Consider the following 14289-nt stretch of genomic DNA (forward strand, 5'->3'; position numbering starts at 1 on the left):
TGCTATGGCTTTACAGGTGCATGTTCCTAAGATACAGATAAGACCTATTGTAAACACATGTGTAAGCAATAAATTGTGTGAATTTGAATTTCGGGCTGTGGTTTAGGTTAGAAGTGTTAGAACCGGTGGTAGTTTTTGATATTTATAAGTGTACTAGCGACCCGCCCCGGCTTCGCACGGGTTAACAAATAATACAAAACTTCCTCTTGAATCACTCTATCTATTAAAAAAACAGCATCAAAATCCGTTGCGTAGTTTTAAAGATCTAAGCATGCATAGGGACAGACAGACAGCGGGAACCTACTTTGTTTTATACTATGTAGTGATTATTGTGGTATTGTAAAATAAACATTTTCATTTTCAAAATAAGGACAAATAAATTAGCTTGCTGACACTGATAAACCGTTGGTCCGTCTTACTAGCATAACGAAATATCATGAATTGTCTACTTCGCTTGTGTCGTTTTTATATAGACAGAGGTAAAGGACATTATAGAGCCTTTTGCGCCACGCATTTAGTAACGATACTCGTATAGGGAGCTGTAAAAGTGCGTGCGTGTCAGTGGAATTCATTCATAAAGTTGGTACCTATGCATTTCTGCAGCTCGCTGTACATCGAGATCCAATGACGTAAGTTACCTTACATCCCCTTTTACTCGGAACTGGGCACGTCACACTACTAAACCCCCGAAATATTTGATGCCAACTGTACTGAAGCCACGCTGCCAACACACGGCAAAACGTCGTATCTTACGACATATTTCCTATCTAGATACGCTGTTCTGTAACAGGACAGGGCTGACTGTACCTCGAGCCCCTTTGTATGGACATAACGGGACCCCTGAATCTCCTGATGGTCCAATTTCATTCATTAACTAAGTGGCAAGTCGGTTACGTCTCCGCTGTTCACAAACTTGTTGTTGCTATCTGAGAGGATCACTTATAATTTGACTGCTATGTTAGGACCTATAAAGTCTATTTTTTTATTCGGTAGACTAAAATGACATTTCATAGTATGAAGATCATGTGTTCATACTATGAAATGTCATTTTAGTCTACCGAATAAAAAAATAGACTTTACAATACAATACTCTTTATTGCACATCTCACATACTCGTAGTTTACAATAAATGTACAATAAAATAACATAAACAAAGACAATTGGATATAGGTCATAGAGGTAACAACAGGCGGTCTTATCGCTTAAGAGCGATCTCTTCCAGACAACCTTTAATAATTATAATTAATATTAAAAAATATTTTGTAAAAGGAGCCCCATATAAAAATATGAAGTTTGAAGTATGAAGTTTACATTACATTAACATTATTACGGGGTTATGAGTAGCTTTCTGACGTCTTATGTGGTAACACTGATTGCTGTTTTTTTTTCACGGGTGTCAGGTTTTTTTCCAGTTACATACATTTCTTACCGAATAGAATTTCCTAGAGTTTGTCAAAACCACCAATTATTTCTCTTTTACATCCCACAGTACAGTACTTACCGCAAGTATGGAGAGCGTATTCTATTGGCGTCATATCTAATCACAAGTGCATTATCTTTAATGAACACTTACACCCATTTTACTGGCGATTAGAACAATGCCGACATTTATAAAATACATGTTTGCTAACCAAGGCCTCATTTTTTATACATACACCTTAACTAAGACGAAATTGAGGTGATGTCAATACGGATAAGTGTGGATACGGGGTTAGTGTTCTTCATGCCGGGCCAGATTAGTTTTTAGTGCGAGTTCATAGTTCGAACATTTGCCACTAAACGCAAGTAGGTAATGTATGAAATGAACTCGCAATAAATATAATTAATCAATGTGTAAACCACACTTATCCCGAAGACATACTTACCCATATTATTTAATAAAACCACGCAAATATTTATCACTAAATTCACTAATCAATTGAACGAATTCATTGCACTGTGCATTATTCGTTCTAAAACTACGAAATACTTATTTTGTATAAAAAATTGCCCATTCCCAAATAATATAAGTACCTATGACCGTTACGTCCTTTTAAAAGTTAATTTTTCATCATGTATGTATGAATGTAACAGCGTATGTATGAATCCAAAGTGCAGAATACATTTAATCTTAATATCAATATCCTGATCGAAGTGCGTTTTAAAACTTCGAAAAGTTTATTTTATACAAACACTTTGCTCGGTCAAAATGTCGTAACGTCCCATACTTTTCTGTCCCTTACGCCCTTTCATACATCCTTGATTGATAAACAGTTGAATTTTAATAGTCGGAGTTATTTTTATTGGTATATTTCTCGGTATGGCACGTGGCATGGCACGGAACCGAACCCGGACAGGAAATTGTAACACAAACAATTTTATTTCGGTACATCCCCTGTCTTTTACCGAATGGTTTATGACGTGTTAAGTACGCGTCTGTGCGTCTAGCGGTCTTAATTTTTTTTGCTTCGATGTCTTTAAAAAAAATGCAACGCTTTTGGCGCTGACTGTACTTGTTTTACTGTCACCAGTTACAACCCAAAAATACATTGACAGGTTTTTTATAATAAACTGAACTGAAAGAGCTTTGAAATCTGTATGTAAGTTTTTTTTAATTCATATTATAAAAGGAGGTTAACCTTTTCCACGCCGTGTCAAGCACAAAAGCTGTCACTCAGACGCCACGTCACCGAAGTGTCAAAACTGAAATTGAACTTTATGCATATGCACCTAGGTCTATGTTGCTCTGTGGTCTATGACCGATTAATACGTCTTTGGCGTTGGACCTGCGGTGCGTATATATCGGTCATTGGCGTCCAAAAGGTTAATACATATTGAATTTTAAGTGAATTAGTGAAACCAATGTAAAATAAATTCAAAATTCAATACAGGTAACCCATAGTAACGATTATGAAACATAAATTGCAATAAAGCAACTAAAAATACGCTTACAATTTCAAAAATCGAATGCGGAGAGAATGCAATTTAAATTTTAAATTCTCCCGTCAATCTTTAAAAATCGAACGTCGATATACAGCGCACGCTCGCGCCCTTCAGGTCTAAGAAAAAAAAAAGAACCCCACGAAAATATGAAACTTGACTCGCAACAGGTGGACTGAGACTATCTCATTCTTTTCTATAGAAGTTTTAAGCATCGTCCTTGTTCTGCGGAAGCCGCCCCTATCGTAGCCGCCCCCGCCTGGGCGGGAAATTTAAATGAAGGAGGGGATGGTATGGAAACGCTTTTCTTTTTGCCGGCGGGGTGTGCTTTTGTCTGGGTGAATGCGGCCAGTAATTTCGGGGTCGCTTGCGCTCCGTTCGGACTTGGGATTCGGAAAACGAAAGTTTTTTTTTTAATATCGCCTTCGATGGGCTTGGGATTTTCAGATTCCTTGAAAATACTCTTGGTTCCTTTTTAAAGTCACTTTTTTTACTTTTTTATTTCTGTCAAAAAACTGAATATCATATATTACCATATCAATATATTACCATACCAATATATTACCAAAGAAGCCTTATTATTTAAACGAATTAATTAATTTCTTCTGTTTTCTAATTGAATCTACGAATCATTTTGATATCGCTCTACTTTAAAAGTCCTGTACTGAGAAACACCCTAGACCCTAGTAATTGCGCTAGTTTTCGTTCACTTCACATATTAGCGAATAATGTTTTTGATATTTAATTTGCTACTTGCGAAATAAAATTTTTATGTAGATAGATATATTGTTTCGATATTAAGTATTGCAATAAGTCTAAATTTGTACATCAATGTAGGTTTATATTGAAATTTCGTCAAGTGGACGAAAACTAGAGCTGGACGAATACTAACGCACCTACCCTACTAACATACGTTTTTTTTATATTAAAACTAAATGTTAATTTTATAGTAGGTACTGTAAACATTAATGATGATTAAGTATATAAAATGTCTAATAATAACAATATCAACAAGTGTTCAAGTTGCAATTAAACACATACAGAGTTTCCACAAGCGTATGATAAGATAACAGCTGATTATCATAAAATATAACGCGTAGATCGATATCTGCACTTATGAGATAAGAACACTCGAGCTAGAAAACTATTTTGTTTATCAATATCTATACAATATGCGTTATAATGATAGAATAATCGTGAATGCCATTTGTTTTATTCCTTTTTCTTCTTCTTCCTAGTGTTATCCCGGCATTTTGCCACGGCTCATGGGAGCCTGGGGTCCGCTTGACAACTCATCCCAAGAATAGGGATGTTGACACATGTTGAATTTTATAACAAAATCTAGTAAAATAGATAGCAAACGAGCAATTTATCACAATAATGTGGATATTAAAATAAAATATTGAAAAATTACAAAAATACAGGACCTGAAAGTTTCAAAATTTAAGTTTTTTTTAACTTCCAAAAACGATAAAAGTAAGGGTACCATTCGATTCCTTACATTTCACCAAAAAAAATATTGTATAGCAACTATATACATAAACGCAATATTTCACCGACAAAAACGCAATTTTCTTGTTTTGTCCATACTACAACGTGGGCGATGACGTCACGGCCTCTGGCCGTTTTGTATAGGGCGTTTCGCGAGTGAAGTGCGACTGTCGGACTTTGACTACAATTTCTGACTTTTGTGTTACTTTAATGCAATGGGTCCCATATAGACATTTGATCCTAAAAACAAACCCGATCGATTGATACCATAAAAAAAAATTAGTCATGTAGCCTATTGGCGTAGGCTCCAGTTTTTACGAAAGCGACTGCCATCTGACCTTCCAACCCGGAGGGGATATATAAATCTGTTTTATTCCTACAAGTGTGTCATACAAAAATCCCAAAACGAAATGTTAGCCGTTTCCATGCTTACATCATACACGCAGTGCATTAAACCGCCTGTCCGACGCATCAGCACGAGGCATCGCGACCACGTACCGTCGTGCCTCGTAAATATATACACTTTACTTCCAAAACCTCGTAAATACACACTAAACTTCACAGCATTCTAGCCTTTAAAGTTACAGCTGTTGACAGTATAATCGCGTGAATGAACAAAGGGATTTAAGTCAAATTGGGTTAAAGGTTGAAGTATAGCGGTACCTTATCGTAGATGTCGCTAGCTACGCTTAAGCTTTGGGAGAATACCCTAAACATGTTTATTTTTTAATCTTAATAAATCTTATATGCTCTATAAAGATACTAAGTTTATGTCTGAATCCAGACCGCACAAGACCTAGAGCTTTTAAATACGGAACCCTAAACCCTCGTCACCTACAATTTTAATCAAGGGAGCTATCGACTACTATTTGAATACTCGCGCGAGCGCCATCTATTGTGTGTGTCTGTCGATATTCTGCTGAGGAGACGGGGGCACATTGATCCTTATGTAAAAGCTATTTGGCCCTGCCAATAACTACCTCTACCCAATACTTAGTGAGATTTATCCATTAATTGATTTTAATTAAACTTGGAGTAAACTCTAGTTTGTAGATACTTAGATAGTTAAGTAGTTTCCTTTCGCTAAATCTGCTGAATTTGAAAATACATTTCACGACATTTCTCTCTAACAATTGTCTCAGTCCCATTGTCTGTAGCTCCACAATTCCACAGTCTCCGTCTTCCAAGCGATCTTCATAATCACCCGCATACCGCAAAAGAACATCTAATACCGATTCTAATACGGCACCGATCCCGATACGGGCATAATTCCGCCGGGAAAGTCATTACCCACGCCTCCTTAATTCGGCTTTCGAGGGGGCGCCTCCCCAGCCTCCCCTAACGCTGCATCTCATTTCCAAATACTATGCTCTCGACTAAGCCCTGTTTCCTATGCGACAACCTCGCCCCCCCTCGATCGGAAACCAACTTTATTTTCTACGTAACAGGGTACAGTTTAGATTGGGAGAAGAATAAGAATCGACATGCCAATTGTAACTTTGTAGCGTTGAAGTAAAGTTAGATTTTCTTTGAGCTTTCTTTTCTGCGTGTGTTCCGATTTGGCACGCGCTACCCTCCCCGGCTTTCTGAATAATGGAGGGGGAGATTTCCTCTCTTATTTTTCGTGAATTTTTTATTTAAGAAAGGGATAAGATTTTAATGTGGCCGCTCGGTGCTTTTATTACTTGCGATTGTGAGATATACGCCATTGTTGTGTTCCGATGCGTATGGGGTTTCTGGTTAAAGTATTTTGTATGGGTCGCGGAAGGAGTCTTAAATGACGTTTTGGACTTTTGCCTTTTGTAATGAGCGTGGCTCATTGTTCGTTTCCGTTGTAATTGCTTCTGTTGCTTTTTGGGAAATTAATTCCTTGTAAGAGTTCTTAGATGCTTTTGAATTGCATGACTGTAACATTATTTTATCATTGTCATAGAAGTTAGATACTTCCCTTAGGTACATTATTTTATTAGTAACGCTATTCGATAGGACTATAGTGAAACTGAGACATTTGCCTAAAAACGACTTACTAGTACTATAAACTAATCTTTTACTTAACAATGTCACTGTTTTTGGATTATTAGGTACATTAAATGAAATATAACCAACCCTTTTAGGTAATATGAGAGGAACTTCCAATACTTTTATCAAACATATTTCCTGAATTATCAGTATCACCGGCATATGAAAAAGGCTTTATTTATTTATTTATGATTCTAGGAAAATGCAAGAAATCCATCCATCCGAAATATTTAAAAATTACTTTGCTAAATTGAAAAAAAAAAATGTTATTTTATTAAAAGATGTTCATAAATTATATCTTCCCGATTCACATAGTTGTAGTTGTACAAATTGTACAAACCGGTACAATACTATACGCAATCAAAAATATTTAACATAACAAAAAATCTAAGCCACCACAATCGTTCTTTCAGTGCCGAAATTAGGGGACGGAGCTTAAATCTAGTGCTTATTTCACACGTCAAGCATTAGGCACGGGACGGAAGCTAGACCACATTCCGCGCCCGCCCTTGAACCGTTCTGACTCCTTAACAATGGGCGCAAACGTGGGTATCAAGTCATAAGCAAAAGCGTCAAGCGATAAGCGGCAGCGTCTAACACAAACGACGCTTGGCCTTTTTCCCTTTAACTTGAAGTCGGACTCTCGTGACAGTCGTGACCCGTTTTTTCATTATCATGACTTATAACACTTGGTTTTAACAGATTATCAATCATGATATATATCAATTCATGATCATAATATTAGCCATAAAACATAGACGACGATTTAGATGTTTATTTATTTATTTATTTAACCCATAAAAAGATTACAGTGTAATAAAAGCACTTATCTGCCAAATTGCAGTACGGTTTGTTGGCAGAAAGTATAGGTCTCTCATTCGATACTCTCCTTTCTAAAGGTTATTAGCGGCTGACAAATGACGAAGACAGCCCCATCGCCGTGGGGTCATGTGTTCGTCATTTTGTGAACTATTATGAGCGTCTAATACTCTGCTTTTACTATCGGCCGTCATCCAATCCCGCATTCCCTATAATCCGCAAACCAACAGGGGTCGTAGAACTTCTCATTCACACTCGCTAGGTCATAGGTAGAGCGAGAGAGATAGTGATATGGCCCCGTTCCTCAATTTTGTTTGCGGCTACTACAGGTGACCCAAAGATACGTTGACAAGGTTTTTTGTAATTATTTCATTAAGTACTTACGTAATTAGTACAAAATAAGTTAAAAATTAAAACTATAGTCTTTTCCGCTGCCGCTACCTCTTATAGTTTGTGCCCCGCTGACTCATATCGGAAGTACCCATACGTCTGATACGTCATTAAATTTTGTCTGTCGGCTCCTTTGAAGTCCGCCTTAACCATTCACATTGATTTTACGTGACCACGATCGTATCCTATATGTATTGTATACATTATAAGTATAGCTCTGTTTATTGATATGTTTGTTTATTGGTTAACTATGGTTTACATGGGTGCGCTGGGCTTAATTGGACTACCTTATTTTGTTCAACATTGTCTAAACTAAAGATAAGTTTGTGGACATGTAGTGTTGTTATGTGTCCACTTTATTAAACATATAAATGTCTAGGTAATTATTTTTGAACTAACTTGTGTCTGCGACCTGATACCTAATGAGCGTGGAATGATATACCTAAAGTGTCATTCCATGGAACTTGCTAACTATGTAAATAAACCGCCATATTGAAATTGTCTGTGAATCATGTCAATTTACTACTGACTTTTGTTTACATAATTAGCAAGTTCCATAGAATAGAATGACACTTTACAGTAGTGCATAATTATTTTACACTAGACCACCCGGCCACCGCGGCAGCAGCACGGCTTTAAAGGGGCCCACTGATTAACAGTCCGCCGGACGGTATCGGCCTGTCAGTTAGAACAAAATTTGTGACAGTTCCGAACAACTGGCAGGCTGATACCGTCCGGCGGACTGTTAATCAGTGGGCCCCTTTAGTGGTCAGGACGTAGGCCGTGTAATGGCTCCTCTACACGATGGGCCAGCGCCGGCCACTCCAAGGGACGCATTTATGCGTTAGAGGGAGCAAGTGATATTGCTATCTCATTCTGCTGTATGGCTGCGTCCCTTGGAGTGGCCGGCGCTGGCCCATCGTGTAGAGGAGCCATAAGCTGAAGACGCGGGTTCGATTCCCGGCCCTGCCACCGGTGGATTTGGTCACATTTTCTTTGGTGTATGGTATCTATTTCAGTTTAAATTTAAAATATAGTAGTGTGACTCCTTAAAAGAAACAAATCAAAATATTTTCATAAAAATCGTACAGCTTACTCAAAAATATGTCCCACAGTTTTTAATTCGCTGACATAAGAGCTATGGGACATATTTTTGAGTATGATGAGTGCATCCATATTTTTACACTTAACTGTACAAAAGGCAAACTTAATACACATGTATGGTTCTTTCAACCATTTTGTTGTTGTAGTATTTAGTGTATGCTTGCCACGGTTTTAATAAATCGTCCTCAGACCCAGACATTATTATGCCTCCTTCAATACACTTAACGAAATGTCATAACGCACCTCCCCTAAACCTATATCCTAACTCAAAGCCTGTAATACTTTTAAAAGCCCCTTTGTACTGAACATACGCGAAAATGTACCTTATCCCGTCGTAAAAAGCGCGTATATCTTTAACATACATAATGTTCGACGTAGACAAGTAGACATACGTGAAAAATGTACCTTATCACTTTGCAATAAGAAGCCGGTTATCACAGTGGTTGCGATACGCGCGTCGCTCCGATGTGCGAGGGGGATGTCGCTATAATACGCGTATAGCGTTGTCTCGCTCAAACATCGGAGCGACGTACGAATCTTATCCAGTGTGATAACCGCCTAAGGGTGTTCTGACGTACACGTTTGATGGAACTGTGTCACACGAATTGGGTCGACTGGAGCGCTTTTACGACGTTTTAGCTGGTTTAAGTAGCTTTTTTCTTACAGAGAATTGTCTTAGTAAATGTACAGTCAGAAGTTGAATCACGTTTAATTATCAAAAATGTAAAATTATAAAAAAAAACAGAATAAGCAACAACCAAAACATGGCGCTAGTGCAGGGTGGAGGTAGACGGGTTAGGTAGGGCTGCACCGTCATTGAGACCGAAGAAATGTTGGATGGGTTTGAATGCTGGTGGCTCGGATTATCGAAATCATAATTTTGGAAGTAGCGGTTATTCATAAACGTCTGCTATGAAGACAGATAGGGACAAACGACGATCATCAACTGATTAAGTTAGCAGCCGTTTATGAATAACGCCATTAGTCTTTACCGGCCTTTTCAATTACATACGTTCATCACTACATAGTATAAAACAAAGTCGCTTCCCGCTGTCTGTCGGTCCCTATGTATGCTTAGATCTTTAAACCTATGCAACGGATTTGGATGCGGTTTTTTTAATAGATAGAGTGATTCAAGAGGAATGTTTATATATAATTTGTTAACCCGTGCGAAGCCGGGGCGGGTCGCTAGTATAGGTATGTAATTATAAACTAGTAAAGCAAATTTTTGTCACTTAACCATACATATTTCTTTCACAGAGAGAGAATAATACAAATCATTAGTCTATACCAGCATACAGTATCTTTATAGAAACTTCGCCGTACCTGGGCCCGGGTAATTGACTAGGTCCCCCCTGGGGAGGGGGAGGGGGGCGTCTGGTCTAGATCTATGCCTGATAGGGGTAGGTACGCGGTTCCCGCTGGTTGTGAAGGGTGGTTTTAAGATATTAGTTACTGTTACCTACTACAATTGTTTAGTTAGGGATACGTAATCAGTTAATCACTACTAATATTAAATGCGTAAGTAATTATGTCTGTCTGTTACCTCTTCATGCTTAAACCGCTGAACCGTATTAGATGAAATTTGGGATAGAGAGAGTTTGAAGAAGTTAAGACATTGCACCTTTGGGGTTGCCACTTGCGCGTTGCTGACCCTTGAAAATCATCAAAAGTTACTTTCAATTCTCATTTAAACGACACATTTATTTATTCTGTTCACACTCAAAATAAATCTGGCGTTGAATAAATCAATTTAAATACGAATTTCGTTTTACGAATTAAATTAACCACAAACGGAATTATTCACATTTGCGATATTCCAAAATTAACGCCTACAAATTACCTGAATAGTTTTATTTACATCGTAAAATATATTTCACATTTAAACGACTATCAAATAGCGTTTAATTTATCATTATCAATAAATATTAAACGCTTCATATTCATAACATAACTACCCTTCACTATAGGATTAACCCTATCCAAACCCTTAAGCGTTCTTCCAATTTCACACCAAGTGTTACCAGAAACGAAAATATTAAATCCAATTTAACCAAAAACACCCCTCGATTATGCAAAAAATATGACCATAATACTCCAAAGTGCATTGTACACTAATCGACGTAAATACCCAGTGGTGCAACCCTAGTTGTTGCGCGGAAAAAAAATGATTATGATTTTATGGTTAGACTATTATTCGGGGATTATTTGGACTGTCTGTAAAGGGGCTTTTAACAAGCTATTTGGCGCCTCGCGTGGCTACCATTAAATGCCTTAAGGCTATTAAGTTAAGAATTGGAATGGCGTGCGCGAGAGGTTATAATTACGATTATTAAGGTGTACCATAGGCATGTTGGTTTTCGTGACAGGTGGGTTGCGGTGATTCGGTGATTGCGAATGGCGTTGTTTGATGCGGTTAATTTGCGCTCATTATTTCACGCCGTTTAAAATATTGTTGGCTTAATTTGGACGTGAAATTTGTTTTAATAAAATTTGTTTCGTGCGGTCGGCGATATGTCGAATAATTTGTGAGTAGTCGAGTGTCCATTTTAATTTGTTGTTTTACCCGAATGTTAGGTAGAATTATTTTTTAATAAAATAAAATGCTTTAGTTTCGTATATAACCAATTTAAACTAAGTCTAGACTAGACAAGTGCAAATATAAGTTTATATACAAGCTCGTAATAACATTAAACACCTAAATGTATAACGTAACGTAACGTTTACCTTAAGTTACGTTATCCGTAGATTTACAAAAACCAGTATACATATACATAATAATATCAGATCACCGATTTCCTTTTGTTTATGTCCCCATTAAATATGTACCCCGAACACATAACGTAAGTATATATTAATTTCCATCGAATCCCAAATCAAAGGCGGCCGTCCCTAAGGACAGTGGTCCGTGATGGCCTACTCTGGACAAAGCGGATTATTGCCGTGTTGTCATATCTTGAACCTATTACCATAATGCGGTAACGGGATTTACTCGTTTTTGACGTTTTTTTTTCTTTTTCACGCCGTGTGGTCTAATGATGGTGTTTTGACGGTTATTGGATATAAAGATGGCTATTTATTTGTATTTTCGTTGCTTTTTTGGGATATTTTTACTTTTCTATCTGCCTATATGACCACAGAGTTCAGTAAAAGGGGCCTAACTAATCAAACATAAATGAACCATTTACCTATTAAAGTAACTAATAAACTAGAACACCGTTTGTATAATGTTAGGCTGTTGATTTATTTCCAGAAATATCTAACATTTAATCTAACCTACTAATCATGATTAGCTTTTCTACTGTTGCATTACCGCCACTTACCATTAAGCTAACTCAAGTAAGCTCAAAATTGTAAATTTGTCGCTGCTAAACACAAAGCTCGATGCTAATGCGACGCAAACATGTTATTTCACGGTGAAAACGAAATTACTGAAACGATTACCGACCCTACGTTTGCTCACAAAATACACAATTACGTAAACAGAGAAAAGAAAACTAAAAAATATATGCTCAGTCAACGTTGTAAGGAAAAACAGAACATTACGCATCAGTTGCTAAACAAGCAAAGTTTTCCCACAAAACGGGGGCTTAACTTTAATATTGAAGAGTTATTGTTTGAGTAATTGCGCTGCGCGGTAACCTAATGGGCATACTTGGAATATTGTGAAAAATCGATTCACCCACATTCGTTGTTAATTATCGTCGGTTGAACCGTCTTTCCGCCTGCGCTACTCCGAATGCGATTTAAGACCCTCCCTGGTCCAATTACAGAGTTCTCAAAACTCCCCCACCGCCCTCCCCCCGGTTTAGATCGAGCCTCGTTTTAATGACCTCTCGAGCTCCCGATGTTCATTTGTCGCGAGGTTTTTCGTACGATAATTTTTACATTTTCTATTTTTTTTCTCGAGGGCGCATTGTGGGTGCCAGTGCCAGGGCTCTTGTAATCTATAAAGGTCTCTTTAAAAATATATTTTTCATATATTTTTATTTCCCATCCGGGTTTTTCGTCGCCAAGGCTGCCGGGCTATATTCAGTGCAAACTATATTGAACTTCGTTCGCAGTTATAACTTTAAATATTTGATAGGTAATATTTTTAGTCGCTCTTACCTGAGGTTCGCTGTAGTGTTAAGTTAAACGTTAATAATGACGAAAGCTTCGTTTGTATTTCTAATTATTATGTGTTGGTATTTCCTGCCTGTTATCTTAACACCGACTCAATGTTAAAGCCTAGTCAGACCAATCTAACTCTGCATGGCATTTTCAATGACGAAGTGTGGCGATGTCATCATGTCATGTCAAATTTCTATGAGAATGTGACGTTTATAATGACACCATCTCACTTTGTTCTGTTCAAGTCGGTGTAAAGTTAGCTTAGAAAGCTCTATCTACAATTATTTTACACTAAAAACTAGTAAACTTTCAACCCGGCAACTATGCATTTTTTCTAATTGTTTAAAAGCTGTATCAGCAAATTCTGCAATGCACCCCATATTAAAATGTCCCCATTAGTCGTCCGACGAGGGTCCTTTTGTGTTGTTTGGAATCCCGTAATTTCCTTCGATTCTACTTATTGCGCATAAAGCTATATTAATTCAAAATTCCCTTTGTTGGCGCATTTTTAATCTGGACCACTGTGCATTGGCGTATTAATCGACTTTTTTGATTGGAAAATATTTGTGTTTTGTCCGGCCCGTGTAATTAAGACCAGTGTGCTTAGGAAAACATCTGGCGTACCAGTTTTCCCGTATATGATAGTGCATTGGTGTAATTATGTTTTTTCTCTTTCACGTACTAAATGGAGGAAGTGAAACATATTTTCCAAGGGTTAATTAGGAGACTTATACGTCCATTGGCGTATAATTATCATGTATTATCACAAAGTAGTTAAACATTAGAACATGCCAGAGACACCGTTACTGACGGTTAGTCATCAACTAATTAAAATAAACTTCGACGTCTATTTGGCTTGTAATTTAGACAAATATTGCTTTGGACATCGCAAATAGTCCCTCTTGACAGTAGCAAAGCAAACACGCTGAACAAACTCACAGACTAAGCTCAGATCACGAGCATACCTCTTTTTTAATTGTAAACTATTCCCATACAACCCAACAAGCAAAACTAACCTCTACGCATATGTAACTAGGGTGACAAAACGCCTGACGCGACAGAGAAAGTTTAATGGATTTTTTAAAGCATTTTAGAGCACGACATGTGTCATCACATCATGTCAATGCAGGGATTATGATAACCATCGTACGGATGCCATCTACCCCATCGCCCTTGCGATCTCGCTCGAAACAATAGAAAACTCGTTCGTCCACCATTCCAAATAAAACTTTATTCAAACTGAATAAAGTTGGATATGTCTTTTTAATTTCGAGAGGGGGTGATACTGAAAAGACAATTTAACCCTAAAAAATGGTGCACGGACATTAATCCGTATGTAATATCGCAAATTTGTCGTCGGTGGGTCGTCGGGGGCCATCTGTCAGCCGGCGCAATTCGATTTGCTGACATTAGTGACGCGACGATGGCCACGAA

At 37.6% G+C, this 14289-nt stretch overlaps 1 protein-coding gene across 2 annotated transcripts in view; it reads left to right on the forward strand.

The window, feature by feature from the left end:
* LOC134658383 (protein pangolin, isoforms A/H/I/S) overlaps positions 1-14289 on the forward strand; it is a 227915-nt gene that overhangs the window by 144916 nt on the left and 68710 nt on the right. The window lies entirely within an intron of this gene.

Source organism: Cydia amplana, chromosome 22, assembly GCF_948474715.1.
Source record: "Cydia amplana chromosome 22, ilCydAmpl1.1, whole genome shotgun sequence".
Lineage (NCBI taxonomy): Eukaryota > Metazoa > Arthropoda > Insecta > Lepidoptera > Tortricidae > Cydia > Cydia amplana.